Raw genomic sequence first — 16,731 nt, forward strand, 5'->3', positions numbered from 1 at the left:
GGCCAAAAAAGTGACCGTTAAGCCCGTAAATTTAAACTTGTTCTATTCCAGACATCTGCTATCCCACTCTGGTTGGCTCGAATTATATTTAGGTATCTCGTTGTTTTCACTAACAAAGAATCTGCTGAGTTGTAACGTTTGTAGTCATGTACTGGGTTTATAATAATTGCATTTGGAGATTAAGATATTTTTTGTTAGTATGCTCGCGCAGTTTGCAAAATTTACTGGACTGACTTGGAATCTGGCTTGAGTCGTTGTTTAAGATATTTTTACCAGAGGGAGACTTTGTACAACAGTTATATGTATCGGTATTCAGTCCCTTGTTTCTGCTGTGAAGGAACAGTCTTTACATACCTGTGTTTCGATTTAAAGGGCAAGATATGGCAGTGAAATTACAGAAGCATCACATCATAGCCCTTAGAAAACACGAGAGGTACTATGGGCATCACACTGCATACAGTGGCCTTCCTGACACTATTCCTGCCTATCAGTACATTTCTTGAAGTACAGCCGCCGACAAAACAGCAATTACAATTGCTAGCTTTCGATATGTTTTAAATTTTTCTTTTCTGAATTTACTATACAAACTAAATTAAATCCTAAATTATTTAGACAATACTAAATTAGTGACAATGTAATGTATCATAAACAGCTATATATTAAAAATACGTTTCCGTATATCCTTGTTAACAATGTTGCATAGCAAAATTTTTACACGCCATTTCATTTACACTTTCTTTTTATAACTGAACATCTATTTGTGTTGAGACTACGTCGAGAACTCGCAAACGGCGCAGGTTAAAAATAAAATAAAATAAATCCGACTCTCTCAGGTATTAAGGTGGGAGGGCAGTTCGGAAGAAATGCACTTTTGGTACGGGACGCAGGTGACAATGGTGCGGGAAACGTGATTTCTTCGGTGCAAACTTTTACCAGCGTCGACCGTGTTTTGCCCCGCTGTGCATTTTGCATTTCACGTATTGAGATATTATTTTATTTTATGGACACTTCGCATTGATACTTGTTGATATTTGTTATAAATTCCTGTTCTTTCCCTATCCGATCCGGAAAAAATTGTTTTGTTCGTTAACGCCATCTACCGAGATCCTTTTTTACATATATTTCTTTAGGATAAAAGCAAAATCTTATCTCTCAAGTCTTACATCGTAAATATTTACACAATATCATTAAAATAAGTAGAGCAGTTATGGAGACTAGCATAAACAAAGATCGTGACACGATTTTTTTTTTCTATTTGTATATGTACTTAATGCTTTTATAAATAACCGTATTATGACAGGATAGTATATGATTTAAGAGAGTTCATAACTTTATCTTCAAATAGTGTGGCAATCTCGCAATTATCTGTCAATTTTCAAAAACAATTAAAATATTGTCAATGTTTCAGATTAACTTATTTAAATAGGGCTCTGACTAGGAATGAAAACGTTAATCATAGAATATGTTGCACATTAATTTACCACTATAAACATATAATTTTTTTTATACCACTGAGGTGGCAAACAAGTATACGGCCCATTTGATGGTAAGCGGTTACCGTAGCCTATGAACGCCTGCAATACCAGAGGCATTACACGCACGTTGCCGACCCTGAAGAAACCCCTTAACCCCACTTTTGAAAAATACTATAATTTGACTATCTACACGCCGGACTCATTATAGGGTAGACAGAAAGAATTGAGTGGAAAAACATTTACACTAATTTTAAAGAAAAGAATACTTTAAATGTAAAATTATTTTTATATATATGTGAGTGGGACTGAACATACCAATCATGTTTTCTTATTAAATAGTAATATTAGAACATGTTATATTGTTTGCTTTATACTTTTAAGCACGGCATTTAAGTTTCAGTTGAAGTTCAGCAGTAAATAGTGGTGGTTGTCAAGTTAGTAACCAGATCGAGAAGCGAAGTGGCATTAAAACAATCCGAAGTATGGTCATAACTTATAATTATTGTCAACACAACTTAGATTGGTTTGACTAAGTAAAACAACTACAATAACTAAGTGATAACTTAGAAGTGCAGAGGAGATATTGAGAGTTTAATATTAAAATATTAATAACATATTTTTCATATATGTGTACATTAGATCTTCTTTTTGTTTGTATGTCTTTTTTGCATGAATATGTTCTTATTATCAATATACTAGAGGGAGACTTGTACAAAAGTCGTCTTCTTGGGTACCTCTGTCTCATTCGTTTTTTTGAAGTGAAGAATTTGTGTTTGCATGGCTGTACTTTGTATATGGGATATGGTAATGAAATTAGAGGTCAGTGAGACAAACACTTTAGTCCTCATGAATGGCATCGCATGAGAATTTTTTTATGGGATGATAATGGAGTGGCAACCCCATCTGCGCTACCAGTTTATGCTATCGAAGCACTGGTGAGAGATGACAGTAGCGGATGAAAGCAAATCACTTAGTCCATCGTGACGATTTCAACAAGAACTAATCATGATGGTTTCCAGAACGAACCACGTAGAAGTCAACCTGACAGGGTATATTGCTAGCAATGGGGCTACTATTTCCTACTACTAACAATCACTTTCCCCCCAATGCATGAGAGATATCATGGGCGACATAGTATAATCTAGGATACTGTCTACGTGTATAGGTGACGGTTTTTTTAAATGGATGATGATAAAATGTTAATCCTGCACACACTAGTGGTATACGCTGGCGCGGCACCAGTGAAGAATGACAGGTGAGGACAAAGACAAGTCACTTATCCAATCGTGAGGAGTTCCACAAGAATTAACGTAGATGATTACCAGAGGGTATTGCTAGCATTGGAAATGTAACCTCCCTATTATTAACAATCCCTTCTCCCTTATAGGAGACGTTTGTAGGAGTTATTAATGGAGACTAAGAATCCCATTGCTAGCAATATACCCAACCAGGTCGACCTTCACGCGGTTCCCCTTGGAAACTATCATGGTTAATTCCTGATGGATTCGTCATGATGGGCTAATTGGTCTGTTTTTGTTTTCATCGGTCACTGGTGCCCCGCCAGTGTATCCCGCTAGCGTAGGCGGGGTTACCATTCCATTTTTAGACATAAAAAAATATATAGAGGTCACAATGTCTCTAGGGATAACGAGCATTAAATTAGCAAAATTGTATATAACTTTACAATAATAAAACATAGTTAGTTCTAAATTTAAATGCATTTTCTAACTGCCATAACATAAACTTCTGCAATGAATACATCGTCCATTTTACACTGCATTGTCACAGATTAGGATTCTAATTAAAACAGAACCGACATAATGAGTTGTTTCGCAGTTATTCAGCCCGTTTACTTTAGGTTAATAGTGTAACAAGACGCTTTATTACGTGAAATTAATTACAAGTTGGCGACAAAAAACATTTTAGTTGTAATGAGGGGATTTAGTTTAGTTTTATGTTAATTGTTTACGGTTTAAATTAGGATTTTTTCTCGTTGTTTACTCATTTATTCAATTTGGAACGAAGTGGATGGCTTATTTGGTAGAAAATTGTTCAATATGATGCTCATAACCACTTAGAAATTGGCCATCGTACTGCTTGCCATCGACAGGGAATTCATTCTCTTACCATAGAGCCTAGATGGCCGCGTACACTGCAGTTTCAGATTTGTTTTCTCCCACAAATGCTAAGGTTATGCAATGAGTTCTCTGTCGAGGTTTTTCCAAGAGAATTATTCAGAAAAAAAGTGGTAAAGAGGCTTCTTTAAGGTCGGTTTTTAGTAATGGGGACTAGCGGCCTCATTGCAAGCAATATATCCTTACAGGTCGACCATGCAGTTGCCCTTGGAAACCATTGTTGAATTAATTCGTCACGATGTAGTCCATCTGCCCTGCTTTCATTCTCATCTCCATCTTTCAGTGTCCTGGCAGTGGATACCGATAACGTAAACGGGGTTAGTATTCCATTTAAAACCTAAAAAAAACTTGTCCATTTGACCTTAAAAAAAGATTCGTGAAAAAAAAACAATTGCTGCTCGATAGTAGAAACACGAATAGCTATCCTACCTACGTAAGGATTTTTGTACAATTTTTACTGTTGTTTAGAAAATAAAATAGATGATTTTGTTAAACAAAGTGAATTTATTTCTACGAGTATTTAGTTAAAAAATACAAGTTTTAAAGAAACAAGAATTGATTCCTTTATTACCTTGCAGTTCCTATTCTTATTTATATCACTTTTACAGCGTCTCAAAGGTTGACTGTAAGAGATACCACTATGGGATAATTCCGCCATTGTATATTAAAACTTTTAATGTGTCCAATGTAAATTATATGCGATAAAGATTGTATGATATAATACAATTTTGTGTGTCTTTTTTTCTCATTACCAATCAGTATTGAATAATATTATATACGTCATGTATATATACTATATATGCCATATTCCATACAAATAATGAAAATGTGAAACTGAGTTTGTTTGTTTGTATCTTATACCATCTTAACGGCTTAACACTATGAAATTTGGTATACATATAAACAATATGGGATGGAGCACGATATAGGCTTTTAATCCCGGTTATTAAACATATCCCGGTCACGCAGACAAACTCGTGGGTAAAAGCTAGTACGTTATAAAACCATATGGTACGGCTATAATGAGTTTTTTTTTTTTTTATTTTTTCACATAAAATACAAATTTTAATTAGTTATTTTATTAATCTTGACAGTGCGCACAAAATTACTGTTTCCCTGTATCCCCAGGGATTACCGGGAGAGATTGCTACATTACCATCAGTAGCTGCCTGACAGCCTGTAGGTATACCTTTTTCGTAACATCGTAAATTCAATTTACGTGGCTTATATTAATATGAATTTTAGTATTCCCCAGTGAGAACCCAAACTACAAAATGATAGAGGTCAATATGATAAAGTAAGGCGCTTGTCCTTCAAGCCGTCAGTTATTGTGTGTACATTTGTTCCGCTCAATCTCCTAAACGTATGGTATTTGGAACCGTTAATGAACATACTTTGAGTCAGTAATACTGCCATCTGTAACATAGTCAAATGGCAAGCGAATTCATCGATGGAATCGACATCGCTAGCGAGTCCCTGAGATAGAATGAGATAGCAACATCGGACGTCTCATTCCAACTCATGGACTCTTTACATGTCATATACACTTCTCTAGGGGGGCTGAAGTGGTAATGGACTGGTCACGTAGCTGGAGAAATCGATAAGAATATTTCTTGAGTAGCGACCCTGTGCAGCGTAGTGTTGTGGGACGACCCCCTGCGAGATGGAGTGATCTTAAAAGTTACAGGGAGTTGTTGGATGCAAATGACATAGAATCATACTTTAGGACATAATATGGGGAGACCTATGTCCAACAGTGGACAATGGCAGGTTGCAATGGTGATGCTGAATACATAGACAAGTAAGATGTTAAATTACATGAAAACTCAGGTTTACTTCCAAGTTAAAAAACTTATTGTTAACTTCTAAAAACTTAACTCTTAGACTTTTGCGTTGTATAGTTTATGGTTTAAAAGAATCTTCTTTCCAGAACTCAACAGATTTGCTACTGATATTGCAGGCGTTCATAGGCTACGGTAACTGCTTACCATCGGGGGAGTCGTATACTTGTTTGCCACCTCAGTGGTATAAAGAAAAACAGGTTTAGGTCACGGGATTAGAAACTGAACAATTTTATCTATGCTTTTAGTGTCAATATACAGGGCAACTCAATTTAATCTCTGTGAGTAACAAAATAACACTCAGCTTTTAAGCGCTCATAACAAGACATCAGCAAAACGTTATCATCATATTAACATCGTTTTTTTTTTTTTTTTTATAATATTCGTTTTTCTATAATACATATGACCACACCATTCTGAGCGAAAGGGCAATATGGTACATGCTAACTGAAAAGAGAGGGGGAAAAGGATTGTTAATAATAGGGATCTTACTTTAACACTATTATCATTGCTAGTTGTATTTGCATGGCTGTGTTTCGGTTTGAAGGGTGGGATATGGCGTGAATTTACTGGGTACAGAGGAATAACATCTGAGTCCTCAGGAATGGCAACGCATGGGGAGTATCATGGGCAAAATAGTATACTCTGTTATGTCCATGGCACTGCTCATGTCTATAGGCGACGGTTACCGCTTTCTATCAGGTAGGCCGTCAGCTTCTTTGCCATTCTAAGTTGTATAAAAAAAAAGAAAAAAAAAGTCATATACCGACGATAGTCATATATACCGATATATATATGCAGGTTGACCTCCACGTGGTTGACTCTGAAACTCATTTTAGTTAATTCTTTTTGAATTCGTCACGATTAGCCAATCAACCTGCTTTCATTCTTCCCTGTTATCACTTACTGGTGTCCTGCCAGCGTATACAGGTAGCGCAGACGGTGTTACCATTCCATTATTACCCATTGAAAAAAAAATTAAAGAGAATGTTCTACATTCAACAGTTGGCTATACTATGCTGGGTCAATAACTGCTTTTTGACGTTACGATTAAAAGACTCGAGGTTATAGGACGCAGGAACACGTCACTGAGAAGGCCATTCCAAAATATGTAAGAGTTCGCAAATTTATTTGTAAATAGAAAACTGAAAGCCCATAAAAAGTCTTAGTTCCAATCTGGTTATTCTATGACGGGCACACCAAACTATTGCCCGGTTCGTTACGGCCAGGATTAATATTTCGTCACGGTTAATACATTATGCGATGGACACTGGACTAAGTTGGAACACAAAATTGTCGAAGTTGGTACGCCTGGGACGTGACTTGTCGTAGGGTTGGCCAAGGAGAAAAAGATTTTTGAAAGATTCGAAATTTGAATATAGAAAATCAAATATATTAACACTGTGTTAAACAGAAAAAAAAAACGACTTCAATTGTAACAGAACCAGTTATTTTTATTTATAACTAATGTACTGAACCGATTTTAATAAAATTTATATGACACCAATATGCAAGTATATCCTTTCAGATAATAAAAGAAATTTTCCAAATCGGTTCAGAACTAACGGAGTTATGAGGTAACAAACAAAAAAAAATTCAACTAAATTGAGAACCTACTGCTTTTTGAAGCTGTTTAAAAATTTTATATAAATTAATAAAAATAAATTAGTAAACTTTTTTTAATTAGATAATTAAAATTCATTCAAAATTGGAAGAGATGTCCCGTAACTTTAATAAATCGTTTAAAATAAAAAAAAATGTGTTAAATAATATTAACCGTTGTGTTATACTACTAGAAACGATGTGACCTAACAACGGACAAATAAGCTCTGTAACTATTTGTAATGCCAAGTTAGCATAACTTTTATTTGTTCTGGAGGAAAGTGGCTCTAACAAACAGACAGCACGCTCATCTGGAGTTTGTTTTGTAAACATAAAATTGGTTTGTTTGCGAACAATGCTGCGAACAAATAAAATATGAATAAAGGAAGATAATAACATAGCCAGTTTTTTTTTTTTTGTTTTAGCTTAAACACAACCGGGTGAACATATTTGCAGAGGGGAGGTAATTTTTAGTAATGATAGGATTACTGGCTCACTGCTAGTAGTATACCCTATCTTTGAGGGAAGAGAAGAGGGGAGGAGAAGATTGTTAGTAATGCGGACTACAAGTCTCATTGCCAGCAATATATCCTGTTAGGTCGACCTCCACGTGGTCTCCCCTGGAAACCATCTAGCTAGTACTGACCTGCTTTTTTATTCTCATCTATCATTTTACACTGGTGTCCCGCCAGCATATTAAAAAATACCCTATTTTTTAAAGAATGATAACAGAATGGTAACTCCGCCCGTGCTATCGGTATCCGCTAACGGGATACCAGTAAGGGATGATAGGATTTCAACAGGAATTGCTTGAAGGTCGACCTGATAGGGTATATGGTATTGCTAACAATAGAATTGCTAATCTCTAATACTAACAATCCCTTCTTCACTTAATAAACCCATCAGGTCGACCTCCACGCAATCTCCACTGGGATGAATCGTGAATTCCTGGTGAATTCATCCATATTAACCCTACCAATATATTATATACCGATATTACTAGTACTTCATCATTCCATTTTTGTTTCATTAAAAAGATTTACACATATTTTAAATTTTATTTATGATTCGAAATTTACCCCCTTTTTAAAAAAAAACTGAACTTGAACTTTTACCTATTAGAGTGTTTTGTCTTTCTAATTTAAGTTCTAACATTAACACATAGTATATACAGTGGCGCCATCTATTTAAATACATATATATGATTAGAGGCTTACTCTGTCTTTCTCTATAATTAATTTATACTACCCGGTTCTAAAAACAAGACATACGAAACGAGTATCAGATATTACCTGAAATCTTCACTAATATTGTAAATTTAAACGTGAGTTTGTTTATTACCACTCGGTGCCTCAATAACTCATTCGTTTTACATGAAACATAGTAAACACTCACTATTTAGTTTGAAGAAGGAGATAGGCTACATCTATACTGATTAATCAAGGTATCTTGGTCACGCGAATAAAAACTAGTAAGAAATAAATTAAGATGCGCAGACGGCATCGCCGGCCACAACTAGTGAATATATTAAACGAATAAACATTACACAGGAACATGAACAGTTTTAAGTTAATTACCTTTGAAGGGTAAATAAAGGTAAATAACATTCAATATTAGTTGACAGGGACGCAACGTCGCGACGTGCATCTATATCTAATTATACAATTACTTTGGTACACAATGAGGGCTGATGTCAAATATTTTATGACAAGAATTCCAATAATGGCAAGCAGGTGACAACCCTAACAATGCGATAGACAAGCTAGGGCTGAACACGAGTTACACGGGGTTGTTGATGCCTTATTAATTCGAAGGTAAATCGCCACTTTCAGAATATTCAGCAACAATGTATGAAATTTAATTAATGAAGTATTGATTTGTGCTTGCGGTGTGTATATTTAAACCCGGCAGGTTCATATGTCTACGGATATATATGTAAATTTAAACATAATTAATACAATTATTTATACATATATATTTTTTATTGATGATAATGGAATGGTTACTGCTATCAGTTTGCTATCAGATTTATTAAATCAGTTAACTGTCCACTGCTGAACATAGCCTTTCCCCATAAGGGAAGTTAAGCCGGTAGTTGCCACGCTTAGCAGGCGAATTGGCAACCGCAGTTAGGCTTTGGTGATGTTTTAAGAGGATGAACGGATTTGAATGAAATTAAAAGTACACGAGTAAAGCTCGTCAAGTTACGACTAGTAGAAAGTCGTCTTCTTGGGCAACTCTGTCCCATTCGTGTTTCTGCCATGAAGCAGTTTCTGCATTGCTGCTTTTCGGAAAGGGCAGGATATAACAGGTTACAATTAATTAGAGACACAACATCTGAATCCTTAGGAAAGGCAACACATGAAGGGAATCATGGGCAACACAGTATATTTTGTAACGTCCTTGGTACTGTTCACGTATATAGGTGACGGTTACCACTTTCTATCACGTGGGTCGTCAGCTTGTTTGCCATTCTAAGTTACATATAAAAAAAAAGGTTAAAAGAAAATGGATGTCACGAGTAACGCAGATATATTTAGTACCTATTATATATACTATAATATAATAACTATAATATATATTATTTTTATTTTACACTTTATTGCACCATTTATACATTTTTTATACCACTGAGGTGGCAAACAAGCATACGACCCACCTGATAATAAGTGGTTACCGTAGCATGAATAGAATAGTTTATTATTATTAATAATTTATGACAAGGTCGCCTATTGTATTCTCATTGTGATTATTTCTTGTAATTATTTATATTGTAATCTTTTGGAGGAAACAATAAAGAGTATCTATCTATCTATATTAGTTAGAACTAGTATATGAAGTAACACTATTTTTATACATTTGTTTTAACAAAAATGATATTTGAATTACGCACCAATAGGTACAAACTGTAGTATTGAATTAATTAATTGAAATTGGTAACTCGAATCCAATTACGACAGGAGCTTTTAATATGTTTGTTCTCTTACAGCACACATTGGTAACGTGAATCTGGAAATAGTGTATTGTAATTAAATAGTATATTTGAGTGAAATGACAACTTTCAGTAATAAAAAGTAAAGTTAAAAATTATTTCTTTTTTTATACCACTGAGGTGGCAATCAAGCATACGGCCCACCTGATGGTATGTGGTTACCGTAGCCTATGAACGCCTGCAATACCAGGTGTATTACGCACGCGTTACCGACACTGAAGACCTCTTTACCCCCCTTTTTAAGGACCCCATGCTGTAGTCTCTTGGGAAAACCTCGGCAGGGAGCCTATTCCTCATTTCTTACTAATATTATAAATGAGAAGGGAAGTTTGTTTATTTGTTACCTATTAGCTCTTTAACAGTTTAACAAAATACTATAAAAAGTTAATAAATATATCGCGGTTACACGGATGAAGTCACGAGTAAACGCTTTTAATAATGTTAAAATACTTTAATTCTTACTAATTTTATAAACGCAAAAGTGAGTTTGTATGTTTGTTAACTTATAGATAGATAGATAGATAAACTTTTTATTTGACCCATTTATGACACACGTAAATTTACAAATGAGTTTATACAATCCAATTATTTACACTTTTTACAATATACAACAAAAGATAAAATATGAATATATGGTTTCGCCATGTGTGTCGCAGTGATCCAAATAGGCTACAGCTCAGTGATGGTTTTGCTTAAAAGCAAAGCACTGATTTTCAGCGCCTTAACGGCTTAACCAATCACTATGAAATTTGGAATACACGTACTATATGGGACAGAGAAGGATATAGGCTACTTAATGTTCCGGTCAGTAAGCATATCCCGGTCACGCGAACGAAGTCGAGGGTAAAAGCTAATAATGTATCAATTACAACGATTGAAAAAGTTATTTCTTTCAATCTACTTTATTTTTGTAGTTCTTAATAGTCAGTTAATGTACACTTACTTCATATAACATTAAAATTAACTAATAAATTAATAGAACTAAAAATAGTTTTTTCTAATTGTCACATGGACAAAGCTTTCTATGACATACCTATATTAGTTAATTTAACTCTATATTTAAAGCACTGAAACTTACGCACTTTAATGTACTAAAAACACTTTATACGACACACTAAATTTAATGAACTAAAAGCACTAATTTTAATGAACTAAAAATAATTAAATTTAATGAACTAAGAACAGTAAATTAAATAAACTAAAACCACGCACTGTAATCCAGTAAAGAACACAGTCTACTTGAAAAATTTTCACTGAATAATTGTCATTCCAGGATTGATCGGCGACACATTGACGCTTATCGACAATGTTGCACTGACGCGTACGCGACAAATTAGATTTTCATAAATCATACATGAAAAATACGCACGACACTACGTAATAACACTTATTACACTAACACCTAGGCACTTTAAAGTACTAAAAGGCACTAGAGAGTACTGTACACTTGTGACTGTGTCACCGAATGCCAGCCATCTCGTGTTCGATGGCCAACAGTGATGTATACGTGGAAAATGAATCGGATTGCACAATTAAAACAATCGTTGGAATATTATTACACAACGGACCACCCATTGTAATTGAGGTATATTATTGTAGGCGATAAGCATATGTGGGGTTCGTATTAACAGCAAGATAATTTAAAGAGTATTTCAGTAAAAAAAAACTATCGCGGGAAAGTTATGGAAGATTGAATAGTTTTCTTTTTACACAGCTGAGGTGGCAGGCAAGCAAGCACAGGATTTTTTCCAGTCAACCTTGAGAACCCGAAACGAGAAAGCATCTATATGGTTTGTATATAATTATATATATATATATATATATATATATATATATATATATATATATATATATATATATATATATATATATATATATATATATATATATATATATCATCAAATCAGCCTTTAACTGTCAACTGATGAACATAAGCCTCCCCTTTGGGTTGGCAACCGCAGTTAGGCTTTTACAGATGTTTTAATAGGGACGCTGCTGACCATCCCTCGGCCTCCCTTAGTTTCCTCTTACGACACCCTCCGGAAAGGAAAGGGTAGCCTATTCTATGCCGGGACCACACGAGTATAATATATTACATATATATGTTACGTATGAATAATATAAGAAATAATTCTTGTCCTTACTAATATTAAAAATGTGAGTGAGTTTTTGTTATCTTACAGAGTCTTCACGACTTAACCAATCATAATACAATTTATTATACACATAGTATATGGGATGGAGAAAAATATAGGCTAATTTTCATCCCACTTAGAAAATATATCCCGGTCACACGGACGAAGTCGCTGGTAAAAGCTAGTTAGTACACTATGATTGACAACTATATAATCAGTCACAATTTTCGTTGGACATTTTTTTGCGTACGACGCCTAGGAGACGTGATACTTGGTACCTTTCCAACGTGGGTGTCACAAAATGTTACACGTTCCACCTGACATGTAATTAGCTAGTATTATAATATTACATGATTACAAGTTTGTAATTGTTACACCCACGTGTGTAGGTGTAAAAATAATTGATTGATGTGTAGATTAGGTACTATGTATAATGTTACTGTAAAGCCCCGTACATTGGTAAATCTTAGATTTTACTAGTAAATCAATAATAATTTCTGATTCTGTAAAATTCCGAATTACGGTAAATCTGTAATTTTCTATATTTACATTAGAGACCTGGTAAATATCAAAAAAGTAGACAAAAAATTAAAACATGTTTAGTAAGTACGAAAAAATACAAAGAAATACGATTGTGTTTAGAGCCATCTCTCATTACTTTATAATGGTGCAGAATATGAAATTATGAAAATTTTGTGTATTAAAAAGCTACGGAACCCAAAAAAAGTAATTAAATTTGTTTCAAACCAGTTATATTTAATACGAAGTCTGTGAAAGTAAACATTTCTTTCAGAAACAAATATGAAAAGAGAAAAATAAAAATAAACTCAGATTCGATTTCGGGTCAGCTGTTTTGAACTTTGTGACGACTTTACTGGCACTAAGAAGTTTTGGAATAACTTTAAATTTAGTTATGTGCTTGACATAAATATAAGCAATCCAATTATTCTACGTTCTACTAACATTATGAACTAGCAATCCGCTCCGACTTCGGTTACAATTACCTGCATATACCTCCATTGATTTACGAAGTATGTATATACAAACCTTCAGAAAAACATCTAAATGACAGTGAAGCTCGTAATGGGTGATTTAGAAAAAGTAAACGGAGAAACGGACAGATGTGGATAACAATTCTATTTTATACTATATTATATATTATATCTAACATATTATTTTATACTATATATATATATATATTATACCACTGAGGTGGCAAACAAGCATACGGCCCACCTGATGGTAAGCGGTTACCGTAGCCTATGAACTCCTGCAATACTAGAGGCATTACGCGCGCGTCGCCGACCTTGAAGAAACCTCTTTACCCCCCTTTTGAAGAACCCCGTGCTGTAGTCTCTTGGGACAACCTCGGCAGGGAGCTCATTCCATAATCCCATTCATGTTTCTGTTGTGAAGCACTTGCGTTTGCATGACTGTTTTTCAATTTGAAGGCTGGGATATGGCAATGATATGAAATTATAGGAGAGACACATTTTAATGAAGTTATTTGTTTCCATGAAAATATCTGACTTTACATCCTAATGGTCAAGGAATGGGCATCAGTGTCCTTTATAAAATATCATCAAAATCCACCTGCGGTTGCTAATCCGCCTGCCAAGCCTGGTAACTACTCACACTTAATCCCCCCTTCCACCAAGGAAGAGGCCTATATTCATCACCATAATAAAATCTCCGACTTTGTTCCACAGAAAATACTGCTCTGAAAAGTTTAATAAATATCTTAACAGAAAACAATATGCTGATTTCAATTAATGCTGTTGACTTAGTGTAATGACTAATAAATATAACGATCATACATTTTTATTAGATAGATAGATATTCTTTATTGTTTCCTCCAAAAGATTACAATAGTAAACTTATTATAAACAATGCAAAGAATTGGTTACAGTGAGAAAGTCGTAGCTACAGCCTAAATGGTCGCGTATAACGCGGTTTTAGAGATGTTTTCTACCACGAACACTCAGATTATGGAATGAGCTCCCTGCCGAGGTTTTGCTAAGAGACTACAGCATGGGATTCTTTAAAAGTTTGCCACCTCAGTGGTATAAAAAATAAATAAATAATAGGCGACCTTGTCGCTAAAAGTGATCTCTTCTAGAAAATCTTTGGATGAAGAAAAGTAATTATGAACAGTTTGATCGGAGGCACGATGAAAATTTTGACATTTTTAAATGCATATGGAGAGTACATTGATGAATAGTACATTCAACCATACTTAGCATAGCAACAGACTTCACGGAGCGCACTAAATCAAACACCTTTTACCGGGGCGCGCACTTAAACAGAGAAAACGTAGATTTATACCCTAACAACATTCGCAAACGCTAAATGGGTGTAGGGTTGCCACTTCGGAGTAACTTTTTAATGGCCCGTGCTGTTACCGGCGAAGATATTACTGGAAGGAATTGTTTTTCTGGACAGTACAATAATTTATAGTGATCATTTTATTATGGAAGGTGGAATGCTGAACTGACCAAAACAGGTAACTTCAACAGCACAATTGAAATAGATGGAAAGTACTGTGACTTCCAATCCTCCGTAACCTGAAATTTCACTGTTAGGTCCTGTGCTGTCCTCCTGGTATGGTAGGTAGGTGTAGGAAATAATAAACAATAATATGTCACAATGCGACTCACACGACCACCCGCCCGGACGTCACCCAGAGGAGTGGCCGGAGCGGGGGGACTTGCAGTCTCAACTTTAATGAGTACATCACATCTCTCCCTTTTCAAAATATTTTAAATTAATAATAGAATATGAATATTTTTACTCTAGGAAACTTAATTATTATTTTTTAAGCATTTTTGAATAGTCATTTTTTTTATAAATCTACCGCCCATTCGGAATGCAATTTCAGCTAAGAAGAACGGGCAAGAAACTTAGCTGTTGCTTTTTTCAAACAAAATTGAGTTTACAACAAAATGTGAAAGGATACAATTACTCACAAATTTCATATAGATACAACTACACCAATATAGTTTTACATTACAGTCATAAGTAACTAAAATAATATCATGATACTACCATATATATTATGTTACAAAATATAACTTAGGCAACTAAATATAATAAGACTGGTTTGTATAAAAATAACTATATGACTATTTCCTCTCGAAGTCCATCGAGATCTTTCGTTTCATCATCCTTATAATTTCTTACTGATCTTCCATCTTCTTAAGTATATTATTGTGTATATATTTTATCTCAATTCTTGTCTAGTCCCATATTTTCTTATAGATATAGCGCCAATAAATATATGTATACAGGGATTGAAGTATCGCATATATATTTTCTTTAATTATATTCCGAATACACTTTCTCCTATTTTCAATATCTATGTCACTATATCTTTCCCTTCCAATTTTAAAATGTTCTTTTATTGATTTGTCTCTGCCATTCTAAATAAATCTCATTATTCTTAGCATTTACAATAGAAGAGATTTTATCTCTAATGACAAATCAATAATGTGGCATGATATTGTAACTTATGAGGTATAGCAGGAGTTTATCCCTCCAGTCAGATTTTGGGTTTTAATTTATTTGTACACGTATTATAATGTCACATTTTTGTATTCTACTTGCTTCGTTCTACTGCGGTCAATATGGTGTCGAATAGTATAGTTTAATACCAAATTCTAAGCAGTTATCCAATGTTGTGCTGAATAAAGTGTCAAGTCTTGTAAAATTTCTTTTATTTATGTACTTTTAAGAAGATTTATGGTCTTATACTAAGTATATCAGAATTCCAATTAATAATTCCTACAATACATATACTGACAATATTTGAGACGTTACTATTTATAATCTCAATATTTACATAAGTATGTCACATTTATTATAGTTTAGACATCGATTAATTTTAGGAATGTTACATAATATATTGTTTTAGATCAGATGTCATGTAGACAAAATTTTATTTCTTCATGAACATTGATTACAACATCTATTATATGTACCGAGACTGGTATCAATCCTTTGTACCTTGATACATAATCTACTGTTTATGGCAACAGTGCCGGGGTGCCAGAATAATTATCATGAGTCGTAGCGAATGCTCGTTTACGCTATCTCAAATGAAATAAAAATAGAAAACCATTAATAAAGGACTCAGAATTCGTATTTAAAGAGTTTGTAATGATTGACTTTAAGGTTCAGTTTTCCTGGGAGCATCTAACTACTAATTGCATGGCTTATAAAACTTAAGTGTCCACAATTTACTAACTCTTTTTGCTTTGAAATTACGAATTACTGTAAATGTTTGCTTTTCTTTCCAGAACTCTGAACACAGTATATTTAGCGAGCTTACGCCTTAACATTTTACGTATTTGTTCAGTCATTGTAGCCAAATTTTGAGTCCATTTTCTTTTATTGTGTACCAATAAATTGATAAAGATAGATAAGTGTGACTGTGTACAACTTATAATTTAAGATATTGATAATATAGAGTTTTATACATATATCTAAAATATTTAAACATAAAATCTAAATATTATTATAACACATTATCATATTTATTTCTCAATATAGGTT

At 34.1% G+C, this 16,731-nt stretch overlaps 1 protein-coding gene across 7 annotated transcripts in view; it reads right to left on the bottom strand.

Moving 5' to 3' along the window:
• The window catches only part of LOC113519445 (latrophilin Cirl), a 461,571-nt gene that overhangs the window by 253,975 nt on the left and 190,865 nt on the right, over positions 1–16,731 (bottom strand). The gene's annotated exons all lie outside the window — the stretch shown is intronic.

Source organism: Galleria mellonella, unplaced genomic scaffold, assembly GCF_026898425.1.
Source record: "Galleria mellonella isolate WM207_F2 unplaced genomic scaffold, CSIRO_AGI_GalMel_v1 utg352, whole genome shotgun sequence".
In the NCBI taxonomy this organism is placed as follows: domain Eukaryota; kingdom Metazoa; phylum Arthropoda; class Insecta; order Lepidoptera; family Pyralidae; genus Galleria; species Galleria mellonella.